This window comes from Eschrichtius robustus, chromosome 9 (assembly GCF_028021215.1).
Source record: "Eschrichtius robustus isolate mEscRob2 chromosome 9, mEscRob2.pri, whole genome shotgun sequence".
Lineage (NCBI taxonomy): Eukaryota > Metazoa > Chordata > Mammalia > Artiodactyla > Eschrichtiidae > Eschrichtius > Eschrichtius robustus.
Window position 1 is genome coordinate 18,644,585 of NC_090832.1, and position 13,632 is coordinate 18,658,216.

Genomic DNA, 13,632 nt, shown 5'->3' on the forward strand with positions numbered 1-13,632 from the left:
TGGTTTGATGGTGCTGAATTCTCTTAACTTTTACTTGTCTGTAAAGGTTTTCATTTCTCTGTCGACTATGAATGAGATCCTTGCTGGGTAGAGTAATCTTGGTTGTAGGTTTTTCCCTTTCATCACTTTAAATATGTCCTGCCACTCCCTTTTGGCTTGCAGAGTTTCTACTGAAAGATCAGCTGTTAACCTTATGGGGATTCCCTTGTATGTTATTTGTTGTTTTTCCCTGCTGCTTTTAATATTTTTTCTTTGTATTTAATTTTTGATAGTTTGATTAATATTTCTTGCCATGTTTCTCCTTTGATTTATCCTGTATGGGACTCTCTGCACTTCCTGTAGTTAATTGACTGTTTCCTTTTCCCATATTAGGGAAGTTTTAAAGTATAATCTCTTCAAATATTTTCTCAGTCCCTTTCTTTTTCTCTTCTTCTTCTGGGACCCCTATAATTCAAATGTTGGTGTGTTTAATGTTGTCCCAGGGGTCTCTGAGACTGTCCTCAATTCTTTTCATTGTTTTTTCTTTATCCTGCTCTGTGATAGTTATTTTCACTATTTTATCTTCCAGGTCACTTATCTGTTCTTCTGCCTCATTTATTCTGCTATTGATTCCTTCTAGAGAATCGTTAATTTAATTTATTGTGCTGTTCATCATTGTTTGTTTGCTCTTTTGTTCTTCTAGGTCCTTGTTAAAAGTTTCTTGTATTTCTCCATTCTATTTCCATGATTTTGGATAGTCTTTACTATCATTATTCTGAATTCTTTTTCAGGTAGACTGCCTATTTCCTCTTCATTTATTTGGTCTGGTGTCTTTTTACCTTTCTCCTTCATCTGCTGTGTGTTTCTCTGTCTTCTCATTTTGCTTCACTTACTGTGTTTGGGATCTCCTTTTCACAGGCTGCAGGTTCGTAGTTCCCGTTGTTTTTGGAGCCTGCCCCCAGTGGCTACGGTTGGTTCAGTGGGTTGTGTAGGCTTCCCTGTACAGGGGACTGGTGCTTGTGTTCTGGTGGTTGAGGCTGGATATTTTCTTTCTGGTGGGCAGGACCACGTCCGGTGGTGTGTTTTGGTATCTGTGACATTATTATGATATTAGGCAGCCTCTCTGCTAATGGGTGGGGTTGTGTTTCTGTCTTTCTAGTTGTTTGGTATAGGGTGTCCAGCACTGTAGCTTGCTGGTTGTTGAGTGGAGCTGGGTCTTAGCGTTGAGGTGGAGATCTCTGGGAGAGCTTTCGCCGTTTTATATTACATGGAGCCAGGAGGTCTCTGGTGGACCAATGTCCTGAGCTCGGCTCTCCCACCTCAGAGGCACAGACCTGACACCCCGCCGGAGCACCAAGAACCTGTCGGCCACACGGCTCAGAAGAAAAGGGATGAAAAAGAAAAAAAAAAGATAAATAAATAAAGTTATTAAATTAAAAGAAAGTATTAAAAATAAAAACATTAAAAAGTAATAAAAAAAAGAAAGAAGAGAGCAACCAAATCAAAAAACAAATCCACCAATGATATCAAGCGCTAAAAACTATGCTAAAAAAAACACGCAATAACCAAAAAACGAACACAGAGAATCCTAGGACAAATGGTAAAAGCAAAACTATACAGACAAACACACAGAGAAGCATACACATACACACTCACAGAAAGCGAAAAAGGAAAAAAATATATATATAAGATGAAAAAAATATATATGTATATATAAGGAGAAAAAAAAAAAAGGAAGAGAGCAACCAAATCAATAGACAAATCTACCAATGATAATAGACTCTAAATACTAAACTAAGATAAACATAAAACCAGAAACAAGTTAGGTGCTGAAAGCAAACCCCAAGTCTACAGTTACTCTGAAAGTCCACCACCTCGACTTTGGGATGATTCGTCGTCTATTCAGGTATTCCACAGGTGCAGGGTACATCAAGTTGATTGTGGAGATTTAATCCGCTGCTCCTGAGGCTGCTGGGAGAGATTTCCCTTTCTCTTCTTTGTTCGCACAGCTCCTGGGGTTCAGCTTTGGATTTGGACCCACCTCTGCGTGTAGGTCACCTGAGGGCGTCTGTTCTTCACCTAGACAGGACAGGGTTAAAGGAGCAGCTGATTCGGGCGCTCTGTCTCACTCAGGCTGGGGGAGGGTGGGATATGGATGCGGGGCAAGCCTGTGGCGACAGAGGCCGGCATGACATTGCACCAGCCTGAGGTGCGCCGTGCGTTCTCCCGGTGAAGTTGTCCCTGGATCACGGGACCCTGGTGGTGGCAGGCTGCACAGACTCCCAGGAGGGGAGGTGTGGATAGTGACCTGTGCTTGCACACAGGATTCTTGGTGGCTGCAGCAACAGCCTTAGCGTCTCATACCTGTCTCTGGGGTCTGCGCTGATAGCCGTGGCTCGCGCCCGTCTCTGGAGCTCATTTAGGCGGTGCTCTGAATCCTCTCTCTTCACGCACCTGAAACAATGGTCTCTTGCCTCTTCGGCAGTTCCAGACTTTTTCTTGGACTCCCTCCTGGCCAGCTGTGGTGCACTAGCCCCCTTCAGGCTGTGTTCACGCAGCCAACCCCAGTCCTCTCCCTGGGATCTGACCTCCGAAGCCCGAGCCTCAGCTCCCAGCCCCCGCCCGCCCTGGCGGGTGAGCAGACAAGCCTCTCGGGTTGGTGAGTGCTGGTCGGCATTGATCCTCCGTGCGGGAATCTCTCCGCTTTGCACTCCGCACCCCTGTGGCTGTGCTCTCCTCTGTGGCTCCGAAGCTTCCCCCTCCGCCACCCGCAGTCTCTGCCCGCGAAGGGGCTTCCTAGTATGTGGAAACCTTTCCTCCTTCACAGCTCCCTCCCAGAGGTGCAGGTCCTGTCCCTATTCTTTTGTCTCTGTTTTTTCTTTTTTCTTTTGCCCTTCCCAAGTACATGGGGGAGTTTCTTGCCTTTTGGGAAGTCTGAGGTCTTCTGCCAGCATTCAGTAGGTGTTCTGTAAGAGTTGTTCCACATGTAGATGTATTTCTGATGTATTTGTGGGGAGGAAGGTGATCTCCACGTCTTACTCCTCCGCCATCTTGAAGGTCTCCCCCATCTTTGGAGCTTTTTAAACTACTTACAAAATATAAAACATTCTTAGCTCGTGGGCTGTAGAAAAATGGGTGGTGAAGCAGATTTGGCCCATGCACCATAGATTACTGACTTCTACATTAGAAGACTTCAGCATTTCCCAACCTTTACCCTTACTACAGCTGTATTCACTTTCCTCATCTGTCTCATAGAAACTAGGTCCAGTTGCTATATACAATTTAGGTGACTTATAATCTTCAAAGTATAAAGCTAAAATTAATGTAATAATTTCTTTGATAGTAAATAATTGACGTAACTTCAGATCAAAGGAAGTCTTCTGGACATGTTAAGCATCAGAAACTGCTGTCCAGGGAAAAGTCAGGTAAGTAGAACATATGATGGATGAGTCAGAATCTGAGTAACTAATAGTGAAGCCTGATCCCACTGCCTCTCTTGGGCAGGAGACCAGAGAATTCCTCTTTGCAGAAGAGATCAGCCAAAAGAAAAGACTCAATGATACTGATATTTGTTGATTTCACAATGAAATTTCTTCAATGCTCCATATTATTTTGAAATATGGAGGCAAATACTAGGAGTAACTCTAAGTAAGGAAAGTGGCTGCCTGAGGAGAGCAGGACTTGGGGATGGAAAGGGATGAAATAGAAAACATACTGATTTTATTTTAAGCCTTGTAATAAAATTTGACTTTTTTTTAAATAACATCTTTATTGGAGTATAATTGCTTTACAATGGTGTGTTAGTTTCTGCTGTATAACAAAGTGAATCAGCTCTACGTATACATATATCCCCATATCCCCTCCCTCTTGGGTCTCCCTCCCACCCTCCGTATCCCACCCCTCTAGGTGGTCACAAAGCACTGAGCTGATCTCTCTGTGCTATGCAGCTGCTTCACACTAGCTATCTATTTTACATTTGATAGTGTATATATGTCCATGCCACTCTCTCACTTTGTCCCAGCTTACCCTTCCCTCTCCCTGTGTCCTCAAGTCCATTCTCTATGTCTGCGTCTTTATTCCTGTCCTGCCCCTAGGTTCATCAGAACCATTAAAATTTGACTTTTAAATTCCTACATCTACATTTTTCTTAAATATAATAGTTTAATTAAAAAGAAAAAAAGAAAGCAGAGCCCTTTGGTGACTCTCAATGCCTATAGAATAAACCCAAACTATTGGGCATGTCACACAAGACGCTCTATAACTTGGGCAAGCCCACCTTTATGGCTATACCATGGTCACTCCACAGCATGTACCAGGAAAAGAACTATTCTATCCAACCTGCTTTTATATCCCTGTGTTCTTGGTCCTGTTTTTTTCTCTTGAATGTCCTTTCCTTGCTATCTGCCTGGTGAGCTACTTCTCTTTCAGAAAACGCCAGCTTAAATGTTGCCTCCTCTTTGTACCTTTCACAGTCCCCATAGGAATCATTAGCTGGTTCACTATCTATGTATTCTTAGCACTTTTGACATGTTTACACCATAGCACTTAGCACAGAGGATTATTTATTTATTGGACTGTCATGCTACTTAGACTGTAAGTATCTCAAGGCAAGGATCAGGTCTGATTCATCTTTATATCACCACTTCCTAGCACATAGTAGGTGCTCAGGTAATAGTAATTGACTTAAAGATCAAATTTGCCTATAGTCAGACACTTAATGAAAGAAGAAGCTACATGATTAGTGACTCTTATTTTTAAATGTTTAAATAGTTGTTAACTAAGAGACTGATAGAAGGAAGGGCAGGAGATTCTTTTGCAGCAAATACGACAAATTTGGTTTTATTTTTCCTGAGTTGTGGATTGACAGTAAGTTATCTAGTAAATATATCGTATCAGAAGTTAGAGAAACCAGTTCAATTTCAAAAAAGAAACTAAGGTTAAAAATATATATTATGCTGTCATTATCATATTAAACCATCTGTGAATCCAAGAGATTTGACGAGATTTCTGAGGTAGACAATTGTTTTAAACAGTAATTCTCAACTCCAGATGTGCAATAGAATCATCTGGAGAGCTTGTGAAAATGCACATTCCTCTGGCCCCATGCCCTGAGATTCTGACTCAGAAGGTCTGGGGCGGGACCCAGGAACCTGCATTTTTACAGGTGCCTTCTGATGATTCTGAGGGAGAACCTCACATCTACAGCTTGAGAAATTCCTGGGAAAATGGAAGAAGAAAAAGTTGAAGAAATGACTTTGGGAGTGATCTGGAAGACTGGAGGAAGATTTGTACCCAATGAAGGGGAGAAGAAGAGATGGCTGCAATTTGGAAATGGCTTTGCTACTATCTGTGGAAAACAGAAAATACTGGAATTAGAATTTACCAGTTACTTTATCTGTCTTCAAAATGATTTCTTCTGATTCATGGTTTGAATTTTAAAATAACTTCATGTCACAGACCTCATAAACTGCTTCCTATAGGGACTAAGAAGATATCTGGGAACGCATGTCAATTTTCAACCTATGATGAGTTAGAATTCTACTGCTCTAAGTGTCATGCTGTTTTCTTCCACTTACCAAATGCTTTTGCAATAATAAAATCTATTATATATTCAGATTTAACATCTTTTTGTTAAGCGAATTATGTAAAAAGTCTTTATAGTTATGACCATTGATTTTCACTATATAAAACACCCTGGTAATGACTCATCCTTATGTGCAGAACTCAAAGAATCTATCATTCACTGCATAAATTACTGTTGAAAAGTTTGCTTTTATTGCTAACTGTGGAAATGAATAAAGCCTTGTGAATATATTTTTTAAGCAGTCTACATTCCATTTTTTACTAGAGCCACAGCTAGTTCTATAAAGGAAACAAGTCCAACTGAAATTTTAATGATAAAATAATAAATAATTGTTAAATTATCTACTTAATTCAGTAAATTAAAAATAAATAAATATTAACCAAACATATGTTAGAGTTAAATTTGCCAACTGCTTCATTACAATAAATGATATTAAGCATGAAATCTATCACTGCCTGCTACATGTGGAAATAAACAAAGACTAACCAAATGAGAACAAGCAAAGGTTATTTATTCTGAGCTTGTTATAGGAAAAGAGTCAGCCACTATTACTTGTGTTTGGCAGAGACGCAAAGACAGGCAGAGGAGCCAGAAAGCTTTATACAAAATAAAAGGAAAGGCTTCAGGTGTGCTCTGATTGAAGGTCGTTGGTATAGGAAAGCTGTCGGTGGGCTAAGTAGAAGTGGGAAATCCTATGTGATTGGTTAGGGGTGAGTATATGCCCCCTAACTGGCCCTAAGTTGGAAGCCAGGACAAAAGTTAGGGAAGCTGTCAGTTATTAATCAAGTCCTGGCCATTTGGGGCTAACTGTTTTAGGGATTATTGTTTAACTTCCTGGGTCAGTTGCTAGTTCCTACAAGTCTGACTTACAGTTAGCAGGCTGGCTTTCTGGGCTGGTTACTCTAGCTAATAGTTTGGTTTCCTGAGCTGGTTGCTATAGATTGTGTGTCAGGGTTCCATTTACATGGTCTGGCCATTGTACATTCAATCTGATGTACACAATGATATCTATGATTTTTTAGGGCAAAATCAGAGATAAAGTTGTATAGATCTCCAAGACTTATTCTAGAGCAACAAAACATGCTGAAGAGCTATACAAGTTATTATTTATATTACATGAAAAGAAAAGAAGAAGAACCTATGTAAACAAAACTATAGATGCTTAGTAAACATATAATGTTTAGCTAATATTAGACATGAATGTATATGTTTATCAAAAGTCCTGGAATGTTATAAAAAAAAATCATGTAATGGAAATCCCAAGAGAATCACTGAGATACTGGAGGAATTCCTACAGTTTATTCCTAGACCCAAGGGGTGGTGGTACAGGGAGCAGCTCTCTGTGGAGATGTCCACATACGTGTAAGGAACAGCCTTTGCATGTGGGCGGGACCCTGATGTGGGAAGAGAATGGGTATGGGTCATTCTTCCTTGAACTATGTATTCTAGGGAGGAATTCTAAGTTGGAATTCGAATTTTTATTTATAAATTCTAAATGCGCCTTCTAGATGTCTATGAAGGTGTACTGTCAAGAAAGATAAAATATATTTTATTTGATAGTTTATTAGCTTGGTTTATAATTTTAAAATATTCCAACCTTTGGTATGTAGGCCTCCATTCGTTCCTCAAATGTTCGGAGCAGGCCTGATAGTGTCTTTGCTGTCCTAGAGCCTGGGGGAACACTGAACTTTGAAGGGTCAAAGAAAGGTGCTCTACAGGTAGATCACCCAGGTGGAACCTGTTTTTCCCTCTCTCTGTTCCAAACCACCTGTCTACACAGAGTAGTATATCTGTCTATAGAAAGCCCAGTTAGAGCACTAGATTAAAAATAACTGCTTCCCAGCCACATAGCACAGGGAGATCAGCTCGGTGCTTCGTGACCACCTAGAGGGGTGGGATAGGGAGGGTGGGAGGGAGATGCAAGAGGGAGGAGATATGGGGATATATGTATATGTATAGCTGATTCACTTTGTTATAAAGCAGAAACTAACACACCATTGTAAAGCAATTATACTCCAGTAAAGATGTTAAAAAAAAAATAACTGCTTCCTAATATCTCATTTCTGGATATACAGGAAACATATTACATGAATCTGTATCTAATAAGGAAGACAAATTGCCCCACAAGTTATATTTCCTTGAATACTGTAAAATTTTTCCATTCACATTTTTGTTGTTGTTAAAAAAAAAACAAACCACAAAAATGGAATGGAAATCTCTTAAAGGGTAGGAGAAAGGAAATTTCACTCTCCAATTTTGTTTCTTTTTTTGTTATTAGAAACAATTTCAAGCTTACTAAAAAGTTGCAAGTACCACACAAAGAACGTTTTTCTTCCCTGAAATATTTGAGCATGAATTGCCCAAATGATGCTTTATTAATCCTGAGTACTTTAGTGTATATTTCCTACAAATAAGGGCATTGTGTTATGTAACCAAAATGTAACCATCAAAACCAGGAAGTTAACCTCACTACCCTCTTATGTTCAAGCCCCATTCAGGCTGTGCCAATTATCTCAATAAAGAACATATAAGACCAGGTGAGCTCTGACCACTGTCAATCTTGCTGGCCTCAATCTCCCATCATCCCCACAGACTGCTGCTACCCAGCCATTTTCAGTACCTCAGATGCATGGAACTCTTTTGTATTGGAAGCCTTTTGCATACACTCCTTTCTCTGCCTAGAACATTCCTCCTCCAGTGCTTCACCTGCTAAATCCTTCTCTTCTTCCAGGCAGAACTAGTTACTCCCTCAGATAGACTTTCCTTAACTTCCCTAACCTAAGTTAACCCTTTCCCTCAACCTCTTAAGCTTTTTTGTAAAACCTGTGCTTCTCTTTCATTGGACTCCTCAGGTGTGTAGCTGTGTTTTTGTTTGTGAGATTATTTATGAAACGTCTAATTTTCCTTCAATTTCTAAGTTCTTTGAAGGCAAGGATCATAATAATTTTGTTCATCAGCATATCCGGAGGGCCTAACATAGTGTCTGGAACGTAGTAGACGCTCAGTAAAAATTTATTCAATGAAAAAAAATTATCCTGTTCAAAGTTTATACAAATCAATGTAAAATTTTAATCAAGTTTTCAACAAACAAATCACAGAAATGAGAATTTTAGAAGTTTTGGATTTCTAAAGAGAGAAAGATGAGTGGATGTGTTGGAAAAACAAAGACCATTTTATTTATTGTGATCTATATTAAAGGCAATGATTCCATCAGACAAAAAGTGTGCATATATTTTTCTTTTTAAATGTATCTTTTACACATTAGAGGTGTGGCTATGTATCATGTAGCATGCTATTACTCGTTATTTCAAAGTAATTTAAGGTGAGACAGAGAGTGGATTCTGGTAAGATATGCTTAGCAGAGTTTTGCTCAAATGTTTTATTATAGTCAAAATTATTTGAAAAGCACATTTAATATATTACAGACATTTCACTGTAAAAATGATCCTTGTAAAATTTATATGGAATATTTTATAATGGGGTATATATTACAAATAAACACTATAAACTGTATTATTGAGAAAAATACAAATAAGCCCTATAGCATTTTTTTTAAAAACCAAACTTGAGTTTAAAATTTTGAATGTTCTTTCTATAAAAATTGAAGAATACATTTAATAGAAAGATACAGTATTATTCTAGTACTTGTCTTGCTAAAAATGTCTTTTTTATGTATTATGAGTCTTAAAATTTCTAGTGACATTTCACTGACTCCATACATTTAACCTAGAAACTACAAATACTAACTCTGAGTCACAGCAAATGGGAAGAGAATTTGATTTATTTAACTCTTAAGGAGAAAATAGAAGTGCTGTTTCATTCTTTAATTTTCATGGTCATTGGGTTTACAATTAGAGGCTCTTCTCTGGTATAAAGATATATCTACATGTATGTAGAATTTGTACTTAAAATATCTAATAATCCTATGAAGACGTGTAGATTATAAAACCCATAAGAAGCTTCAAGATGGCGGAAGAGTAAGACGCGGAGATCACCTTCCTCTCCACAAATACATCAGAAATACATCTACATGTGGAACAACTCCTACAGAACACTTACTGAATGCTGGCAGAAGACTTCAGACTTCCTAAAAGGCAAGAAACTCCCCACGTACTTGGGTAGGGCAAAAGAAAAATGAAAAAAACAGAAACAAAAGAATAGGGACGGGACCTGCCCCTCTGGGAGGGAGCTGTGAGGAGGAAGGGTTTCCACACACTAGGAAGCCCCTTCGCGGGCGGAGACTGCAGGGGGCGGAGGGGGGAGCTTCGGAGCCATGGAGGAGAGCGCAGCCACAGGGGTGCGGAGGGCAAAGCGGAGAGATCCCCGCACAGAGGCTCGGCGCCGAGCAGCACTCACCAGCCCGAGAGGCTTGTCTGCTCACCCGCCGGGGCGGGCGGGGGCTGGGAGCTGAGGCTCGGGCTTCGGAGGTCAGATCCCAGGGACAGGACTGGGGTTGGCGGCATGAACACAGCCTGAAGGGGCTAGTGCGCCACAGCTAGCGGGGAGGGAGTCCGGGAAAAGGCCTGGACCTGCTGAAGAGGCAAGAGACATTTTCTTGCCTCTTTGTTTCCTGGTGCGCGAGGAGAGGGGATTCAGAGCGCTGCTTTAAAGGAGCTCCAGAGACAGGCGCAAGCCGTGGCTATCAGCGCGGACCCCAGAGACGGGCACGAGACGCTAAGGCTGCTGCTGCCGCCACCAAGAAGCCTGTGTGCGAGCACAGGTCACTATCCACACCTCCCCTCCCGAGAGCCTCTGCCGCCCGCCACTGCCAGGGTCCCGTGATCCAGGGACAACTTCCCCGGGAGAACGTGTGGCATGCCTCAGGCTGGTGCAATGTCACGCAGGCCTCTGCAGCCGCAGGCTCGCCCCGCATCCGTACCCCTCCCTCCCCCCGGCCTGAGTGAGCCAGGGCCCCCGAAGCAGCTGCTCCTTTAACCCCGTCCTGTCTGAGCGCAGGTGACGTACATGCAGAGGTGGGTCCAAATCCAAAACTGAACCCCAGGAGCTGTACGAACAAAGAAGAGAAAGGGAAATCTCTCCCAGCAGCCTCAGGAGCAGCGGATTAAATCTCCACAATCAACTTGATGTGCCCTGCATCTGGGGATTACCTGAATAGACAACGAATCATCCCAAATTGAGGAGGTGGACTTTGGGAGCAAAGATATATATATATATTTTTCCCTTTTTCTCTGTGTGAATGTGTATGTGTATGCTTCTGTGTGTGATTTTGTCTGTATAGCTTTGCTTTTACCATTTGTCCTAGGGTTCTGTCTGTCCGTTTTTTTTTTTTTCTACTATAAAAATTGTTTTTCTTAATAATTATTTTTTATTTTAATAACTTTATTTTATTTTATCTTACTTTATTTTATCCTCTTTCTTTCTTTCTATTTTTTCTCCCTTTTATTCTGAGACGTGTGGATGAAAGGCTCTTGGTGCTCAAGCCAGGCATCAGGGCTGTGCCTCTGAGGTAGGAGAGCCAAGTTCAGGATACTGGTCCACAAGAGACCTCCCAGCTCCACGTAATATCAAACGGCAAAAATCTCTCAGAGATCCCCATCTCAATGCCAAGACCCAGCTTCACTCAACGACCAGCAAGCTACAGTGCTGGACACCCTATGCCAAACAACTAGCAAGACAGGAACACAACCCCATCCATTAGCACAGAGGCTGCCTATAATCATAATAAGGCCACAGACACCACAAAACACATCACCAGACATTGACATGCCCACCAGAAAGACAAGACCCAGCCTCATCCACCAGAACACAGGCATTAGTCCCCTCCACCAGGAAGCCTACACAACCCACTGAACCAACCTTAGCCACTGGGGACAGACACCAAAAACAACGGGAACTATGAACCTGCAGCCTGTGAAAAGGAGACCCCAAACACAGTAAGTTAAGCAAAATGAGAAGACAGAAAAACACACAGCAGATGAAGGAGCAAGGCAAAAACCCACCAGACCTAACAAATGAAGAGGAAATAGGCAGTCTACCTGAAAAAGAATTCAAAATAATGATAGTAAAGATGATCCAAAATCTTGGAAATAGAATAGAGAAAATACAAGAAACATTTAACAAGGACCTAGAAGAACTAAGGAGCAAACAAACAGTGATGAACAACACAATAAATGAAATTAAAAATTCTCTAGAAGGAATCAGTAGCAGAATAACTGAGGCAGAAGAATGGATAAGTGACCTGGAAGATAAAATAGTGGAAATAACTACTGCAGAGCAGAATAAAGAAAAAAGAATGAAAAGAACTGAGGACAGTCTCAGAGACATCTGGGACAACATTAAACGCACCAACATTTGAATTATAGGGGTCCCAGCAGAAGAATAGAGAAAGAAAGGGACTGAGAAAAGATTTGAGGAGATTATAGTTGAAAACTTCCCTAATATGGGAAAGGAAATAGTTGATCAAGTTCAGGAAGCACAGAGAGTCCCATACAGGATAAATCCAAGGAGAAACTCGCAAAGACACATATTAATCAAACTATCAAAAATTAAATCAAAGAAAAAATACTAAAAGCAGCAAGGGAAAAACAACAAATAACACACAAGGGAATCCCCATAAGGTTAACATCTGATCTTTCAGCAGAAACTCTGCAAGCCAGAAGGGAGTGCCAGGACATATTTAAAGTGATGAAGGAGAAAAACCTACAACCAAGATTACTCTACCCAGCAAGGATCTCATTCAGATTTGATGGAGAAATTAAAACCTTTACAGACAAGCAAAAACTGAGAGAATTCAGCACCACCAAACCAGCTCTACAACAAATGCTAAAGGAACTTCTCTAGGCAGGAAACACAAGAGAAGGAAAAGACCTACAATAACAAACCCAAAACAATTAAGAAAATGGTAATAGGAACATACATATTGATAATTACCTTTAATGTAAATGGATTAAATGCTCCAACCAAAAGACATAGACTGGCTGAATGGATACAAAAACAAGACCCATATATATGCTGTCTACAAGAGACCCACTTCAGACCTAGGGACACAGACTGAAAGTGAGGGGATGGAAAAAGATATTCCATGCAAACGGAAATCAAAAGAAAGCTGGCGTAGCAATTCTCATATCAGAAAAAAATAGACTTTAAAATAAAGACTATTACAAGAGACAAAGAAGGACACTACATAATGATCAAGGGATCGATCCAATAAGAATATATAACAATTGTAAATATTTATGCACCCAACATAGGAGCACCTCATTACACAAGGCAAATACTAACAGCCATAAAAAGTGAAATCAACAGTAACACAATCATAGTAGGGGACTTTAACACCCCACTTTCACCAATGAACAGATCATCCAAAATGAAAATAAATAAGGAAACACAAGCTTTAAATGATACATTAAACAAGATGGACTTAATTGATATTTATAGGACATACCATCCAAAAACAACAGAATACACATTCTTCTCAAGTGCTCATGGAACATTCTCCAGGATAGATCATATCTTGGGTCACAAATTAAGCCTTGGTAAACTTAAGAAAATTGAAATTGTATCAAGTATCTTTTCTGACCACAATGCCATGAGACTAGATATCAATTACAGGAAAAAAAACTGTAAAAAATACAAACACATGGAGGCTAAACAATACACTACTAAATAACCAAGAGATCGCTGAAGAAATCAAAGAGGAAATAAAAAAATACCTAGAGACAAATGACAACGAAAACACAACGATCTAAAACCTATGGGATGCAGCAAAAGCAGTTCAAAGAGGGAAGTTTATAGCAATACAATCCTACCTTAAAAAACAAGAAACATCTCAAATAAACAACCTAACCTTACACCTAAAGCAATTAAAGAAAGAAGAACATAAAACCCCCAAAGTTAGCAGAAGGAAAGAAATCATAAGGATCAGATCAGAAATAAATGAAAAAGAAATGAAGGAAACAATAGCAAAGATCAATAAAACTAAAAGCTTGTTCTTTGAGAAAATAAACAAAATTGATAAACCATTAGCCAGACTCATCAAGAAAAAAAAGGAGAAGACTCAAATCAATAGAATTAGAAATGAAAAAGGGGAAGTAACAACTGACACTGCA